The sequence below is a fragment of the Plecotus auritus genome (genome assembly GCF_963455305.1).
Source record: "Plecotus auritus genome assembly, chromosome: X".
NCBI lineage: Eukaryota > Metazoa > Chordata > Mammalia > Chiroptera > Vespertilionidae > Plecotus > Plecotus auritus.
Window position 1 is genome coordinate 89,184,361 of NC_137784.1, and position 7,189 is coordinate 89,191,549.

Sequence of the window (7,189 nt, forward strand, 5' to 3'; positions counted from 1 at the left end):
TTTATTTCTTCCCCTATCTCTTTTTTCAAAGTCCTGTCATTTTCTGAGTACAGGTCTTTTTACCTCCTTAGTTAAGTTTATTCCTAGGTATCTTACTTTTTTGTGTGTGTGTGTGTGTGCAATGGTAAATGGGACTCTTTTTTTAATCTCTCTTTCTGTAAGTTTACTATTGGTGTATAAAAAATGCCATAGATTTCTTGGTGTTAATTTTGTATCTTGCTACATTGTGGAATTTGTTTATTAAGTCTAATAATTTTTTGATGGAGTCTTTAGGGTTTTCTATGTACATGTCATCTGCGAATAAGGACAATTTTACTTCTTCTTTTCCAATTTGGATGCCTTTTATTTTTTCTTCTGTCTGATCGCTTTGGCTAGCACTTCCAGTACTATGTACAAGAGGAGTGGTGAAAGCAGACATCCCTGTCTTATTCCTGTTTTTAATAGAAATGGTTTTATCTTTTGCCCATTGAGTATGATGTTGGCTGTAGGTTTGTTATATAGGGCTTTTATTATGTTGAGGTATGATCCTTTTTTCCCCTTTGCTGAGCGTTTTTATCAGAAAAGGATGTTGGACTTCGTGAAATGCCTTTTATGCATTAATTGATATGATTATGTGCTTTTTGTCTCTCTATATGTTTGTATGATGTATCGCATTTATTGATTTGCGGATGTTGTACCATCCTTTCATCTTTGGAATAAATCCCACTTGGTCATTGTTTATGATCTTTCTAATGTAATGCTGGATCCAGTTTACTAGAATTTTGTTGAGGATTTTAGCATCTATGTTAATCAGGGATATTGGCCTATAATTCTTTTCCTTTGTAATGTCTTCATCTGGTTTTGGGATTAGGGTTATCCTTGCTTCTTAGAAAGAGCTTGGAAGTGTGCCTTCCTCTTGAATTTTTGTAATAGTCTGAGAAGGATTGGTTTTAGTTCTTTGAATGTTCAGTAAAACTCTCCTGTGAAGCCATCTGGACCAGGGCTTTTGTTTGCTGGAAGCTTTTTGATTAATGTTTCAATTTCATCAGTAGTTATCAGCCTATTCAGGTTTTTTTATTCATCCTGATTGAGTTTTGGAAGCTTTTATTTTTCTAGGAATGTGTCTATTTCGTCGAGGTTGTCCAGTTTGTTGGAGTAGAGTTGTTTGTAGTATTTTTTTTAACAATACTTTGTATATCAGTGGGGTCAATTTTTACTTCACCTCTTTCATTTCTGATTTTGTTTATTTGGGTCCTCTCTCTTTGTTTCTTGGTGAGCCTGGCCAGAGGCTCTTCAATCTTGATTATCCTTTCAAAGAACCAGCTCTTGGTTTCATTGATCTTTTGTATTGTTTCTTTGGTCTCTATGTCGTTTATTTCTGCTCGGATCTTTATTATCTCCTTCCTTCTGGATACTGTGGGATTTTCTTGTTGCTCTCTTTCTAATTCTTTAAGTTGCAATGTTAGATAATTTATTACTATTTTTCCTTGTTGAGATAGGCCTGTAAAGCTATGAGCTTCCATCTCAGGACAGCTTTCATTGTTTCCCATAGATTTTGGATTGTTGTGTTTTTGCTGTCATTTGTTTCCAGGATGCTTTTTATTTCCTCTTTGATCTCTTTGGTAACCCAGTCATTGTTTAATAGCATGCTATTTAGTCTCCATGTGTTTGATTTTTTTGGATTGTTTTTATTGTAGCTGATTTCTAGTTTTATGCCGTTGTGATCTGAGAAGATGCTTGTTATGATTTCTATCCTCTTGAATTTGAAGAGACTTTACCTGTGTCCTAATATGTGGTCTATCTTTGAAAATGTCCCATGTGCACTTGAGAAGAATGTATATTCTGTGGCTTTCTGGTGAAATATTCTGAAGATGTCGATTAAGTCCATCTGATATATAGTGAATCATTTAGGATTGCTGTTTCTTTGCTGATTTTTTGTTTAGAGGATTTATCCAGTGGTGTCAGTGGGGTGTTAAACTCCACGACTATGACTGCATTGCTAATGATCTCTCCCTTGATATCTTCAAGAAGTTGTTTTATGTATTTGGGTGCTCCTGTATTGGGTGCATATATGTTTACCAGAGTTATATCTTCTTGTTGAATTGCTCCTTTTAGTATTATGTAGTGGCCTTCCCTATCTTAGTTATGGCCTTTACTTTGAAGTCTATTTTGACAGTTATAAATATTGCAACCGTAGCTTTTTTCTCATTGCCATTTGCCTGCAAATTTTTTTCCCTTCTGTTCACAATCAGACTGTGTGAATCCTTTGTTCTGAGGTGGGTCTATTTCAGACAGTTAATATATGGGTCATGTTTTCTTATCCATTCAGCTACCCTATGTCTTTTAATTGGAGAATTTAATTCATTTTCGTTTATTTTTGTTATTGATAAGTACTTGTTTGTTTTCATTTTTATTCTTAATGTTTGTGTTTCTTCTTACCTTTCTGTTTCTTTTTTTTTTTTTTTTTTTTTTTTTTTTTTACAGAAGTCCCTTTAGCATTTCTTGCATTGCTGGCTTGGTGTTAATAAACTCCCTTAGCCCTTTTTTGTCTGTGAAGTTCCTGATTCCATCTTCAATTTTGAATGATAGCCTTGCTGGGTATAGTATTCTTGGATTCAGTCCCTTGCTTTGCATCACTTTGTGTATTTCATTCCATTCCCTTTTGGCCTGGTGTGTTTCTGTTGAGAAATCATTTGATATTCTAATAGGAGATCCCTTGTAGGTAACTTTCTGTCTCTCTCTGGCAGCCTTTAAGATTCTTACTTTGTTGTTGTTTGCCAATTTAATTATGATGTGTCTTTGTGTTGGTCTTTTTGGGTTCATCTTGTTTGGGACTCTATGTGCTTCTCGGACTCGCGTAGTTTTTTTTCTTGCCAATATCAAGGAATTTTTCTGTCATTACTTTTTCAAACAGGTTTTCTATTCCTTGCTTCTCTTCCTCTCCTTCTGGTACCCCTATTATGCAGATGTTATTTCCTTTTGTGTTGTCCCAAAGCTCCCTTAGGCTCTCCTCTTGCTTTTTAAATTTTCTTTCCAGTTGCTGCTGTGTTTGTGTGTTTTTTCCTACCTTGTCTTCTAATTCGTTGATGTGGTCCTCAGCCTTTTGTAGTCTACTGTTTAAGCCTTCCATTGAGTTCTTTATTGCAGCTATGTTGTTCTTCAGTTTCTCTTTTTTTTTTTTTTCATATTGGTGACATTCTCATTCAGCTCCTTATAATTCTCATTGAGTTGTGTGTATTTGTCATTGAGTATGTGTATTTTTCATCCAGCCGTTTGAGCATCCTTATAACCATTACTCTGAATTCTTTCTCTGACATGTTACTGCCTCCATTTCATTTAAATCACTTTTTGGTGATTCCTCTTTTTCTTTCCTTTGGGTTGCTTTTTTGTCTCCCCATGTTTTCCTGTAACGTTTTAATTGTTTCTGTGTCCTAGATCTGACTGCTTTGCTACCCAGGTTCTTTTGGGAATGGTGCTACTGGTATGATCTTTCAGGTGTCCTGGGCTTCGTAACATAGCATAGCACCCTTCTTGAGCTATTTGGTTTCTCTTGATGTAGGCCTGTGAGCTTGAAAGGCACAACTGTGGTGTCCAGAAGTCAGCAGCTAGAGAGGAGGATGTCCCAATTTTTCCTGCCTTGTGCCCTTGGTTGAAATCACTTGTGCCCAGCGGGGGCTCACAGAGGCACCCAGGAGCCGTCTTCCAGGGTGGTGGGGCTCAGGAGGCCTGCGCTCTGGAAAGGCGATACTGTGATGTCTAGAGTTCTGTAGCTGCGGGGTGGGAAGACTCAGTTTTTGTTGCTTCTCTCATAGTTGGATACACGTGCACCCAGTGGTGGCTCACAGGGGCACCCATGGTGCGTTTGCCAGCATGGCCCACTGATACACTCTGAAGGGCCCTGGCGCTGATGCCACATGATTGAAGTCTGTGGGCAGGTATCCAGGAAGAGGGAGTTCAGAATTTGTACTGCTGGGGCAGTGCACCCTTGTTTGGATATGAGCACGCCCAGCAGGGTCTCACTGCGGCACCCAAGAGCTGCCTGTGGAATGGTGGGCTCAGGAGGCCTTCGTGCTGGAAAAGCCCAACTGTAGTGACCAGAGTTCTGCAGCTGTGGATGGGAAGAATCAGTTTTTGCTGCTTCGCCCTTGGTTGGATACGCGTGATCCCAGTGGTGGCTCACAGGGTTTCCTGTGGTGAGTTTGCCAGCACAGCGTACTGATGCACTCTGAGGGGCCCTGGCACTGAAGTTGCACAACTGTGGTGTCTGTGTGCAGGTATCCAGGAAGAGGGAATTCAAAATTTCTAATGCCGGGACAGTGCACCCCTGTTTGTATAAAAGCACGCCCAGCAGAGGCTCACAACAGCTCCCAAGAGCGGCCTGTGGAGCGATGGGCTCAGGAGGTCTGCACTCTGAAAAAGCGCGACTGTCACTGTATGTTTGCCAGCACAGCTCTCTGACAGGCTCTGAGGGGGCCCTGGCACTGAAGCCGTGCAATAGAGGTGTCTGTGGGCAGGTATCCAGGATGAACTAATTCAGAATTTCCATTGCTGGGGCAGTGTGCCCCTGTTTGTATAAGAGCACACCTAGTGGGAGCTCACAGCAGCTCCCAATAGCTGTCTGTGGAGCAATGGGCTCAGGAGGCCTGTGCATTGGAAACGTGGGACTGTGGTGGTGTGTTTGCCAGTGCGGCGCTCTGACGCACTCTGAGGGCCCCTGGAACCAAAGTTGCATGACAGAGGTGTGTGGGCAGGTATCCAGGATGAGTGAATTCAGAATTTCCACTGCCGGGGCAGTGCACCCTTACTGGTACAAGATTGTGCCCAGCAGGGGCTCACAGCGGCTCCCAAGAGCTGCTTGTGGAGTGATGGGCTCAGGATGCCTGCATGCTGGAAATGCACAACTGTGGCAGTAAGTTAGCTGACATGGTGCTCTGATGTACTCTGAGGGGCTATGGCACTGAAGTTGTGTGACCAATGTGTCTGTGGGCAGTAATTTAGGAAGAGGGGAATCAGAATTTCTACTGTGGGGCAGTGCATCCTTGTTTGTATAAGATCACACCCAGTGGGGGCTCACAGAGGCATCCACAAGCTGCCTGTGGAGTGGTGGGCTCAGGATGCCTGCACACTGGAAACACGTGACTGAAGTGTCCAGAGGTCTGCCGCTAGGGAGGGGGGAAGTTGCACTTACTGCTGTAGTGGGAGTGGTGCCTCTTTGGAGGTGGAGGTCCTGTTTCTGTGGGTGGGGCTGCAGGATTTTGGCTGGAGTGGCTGCCAGGTTGCAGGCAGTGTCCAAGGCCTCTCAAGATCCTTCTTTTTTACTGCTGTATAGTATTCCATGGTGTAAATTTACCACAGCTATTTTCTCCACTCATCTATTCATGGGCACTGGGGCTGTTTACAGATCTTAGCTATTGTAAATTGGGCTGTTAAGAACATAGAGGTGCATATATTCTTTCAAATTAGTATTTTGGCCTTCTTCGGATACATTTCCAGAAGTGGAAATATTAAGTCATAAGGCACTTCCATTTTTAATTTTTTGAGGAAACTCCATACTATTTGCCATAATGGCTGCACCAGTCTGCATTCCCATCAGCAGTGTACTAGGTTCCGCTTTTCTCAAATCCTTGCCAGCACTTATTATTTGTTGATTTGTTGATGGGAGCCATTCTGACAGGTGTGAAGTGATACCTCTTTTTGATTTGCATCTCTCTAATGATCAGTGACTTTGAGCATTTTTTTTAACTTTAGCAAATACCTTGCTATGTTTATTCCAACTAACAAAGTAACAAGGTTAGATCTTACAGTTCCTGGTAGAGACTTGTTAACAAAAAGCCATGCATGAATTCAATTATTAATTGATCTGGAATTTCTGTTCTCCTTATTTTCTATCTTATATGCCCAATATTCTAAGTTTTCCAGGATCATGATCTTGGAATTCTGCCTACATTTTCTGGTAAATCTTTTTTTATTTATTTTAGTATTGCCTGTTTTTTTAAATTTTTTTTATTGATTAAGGAATTACATATGTGTCCTTATTCCCCCATTGCCCACCCCAACACCACTCATGCCTGCACCCCCCTGTTGTCTGTGTCCATTGGTTAGGCTTATATACATGCATAGAAGTCCCTTGGTTGATCTCTCCTCCTTACCCCCACCCTCCCCTACCTTCCCTCTGAGCTTTGATGGTCTGATCAATGCTTCTCTGTCTCTGGATCTGTCCATGTTCATCAGTTTATGTTGTTCATCATATTCCATAAATGAGTGAGATCATGTGATATTTATCTTTCTCTGACTGGCTTATTTCACTTAGCATAATGCTTTCCAGTTCCATCCATGCTGTTGCAAATGGTAAGAACGCCTTCTCTTTTAACAGAGCGTAGTATTCCATTGTGTAGATGTACCACAGTTTTTTTAATCCATTCATCTGCTGATGGGCATTTAGGCTGTTTCCAAATGTTAGTTATGGTAAATTGTGCTGCTATGAACATAGGGGTGCGTATATCCTTTCTGATTGGTGTTTCTAGTTGCTTGGGATATATTCCTAAAAATGGGATCACTAGGTCAAATGGGAGTTCCATTTTTAGTTTTTTGAGGAAACTCCATACTGTTCTCCACAGTGGCTGCACCAGTCTGCATTCCCACCAGCAGTGCACCAGGGTTCTTTTTCTCCGCATCCTCACTAGCGCTTGATATTTGTTGATTTGTTGATGATAGCCATTCTGACAAGAGTGAGGTGGTGCCTCATTATTGTTTTGATTTGCATCTCTCAGATAATTAGTGACTTTGAGCATGTTTTCATATGTCCCTTGGCCTTCCTTCTGTCTTCTTTTGAAAAGTTTCTATTTAGGTCCATTTTTTGATTGGATTGCTTATCTTCTTTTATTAAGTTGTATGAGTTCCCTGTAAATGTTGGAGATTAAACCCTTATCAGTGATAACATTGGCAAATATGTTCTCCCATGCAGTGGGGTTTCTTGTTGTTTTGTTGATGGTTTCTTTTGCTGTGCAAAAACTTTATATTTTGATGTAGTCCCAATTGTTATTTTCTCTTTAGTTTCCATTGCCATAGGAGCAGTATCGGTTAAGAAATTGCTTCAGCATATGTCTGAGATTTTGCTGCCTGTGGATTCCTGTAGTATTTTTATGGTTTCCAATCTTGTGTTTAAGTCCTTTATCCATTTTGAGTTTATTTTTGTGTATGGTGTAAGTTG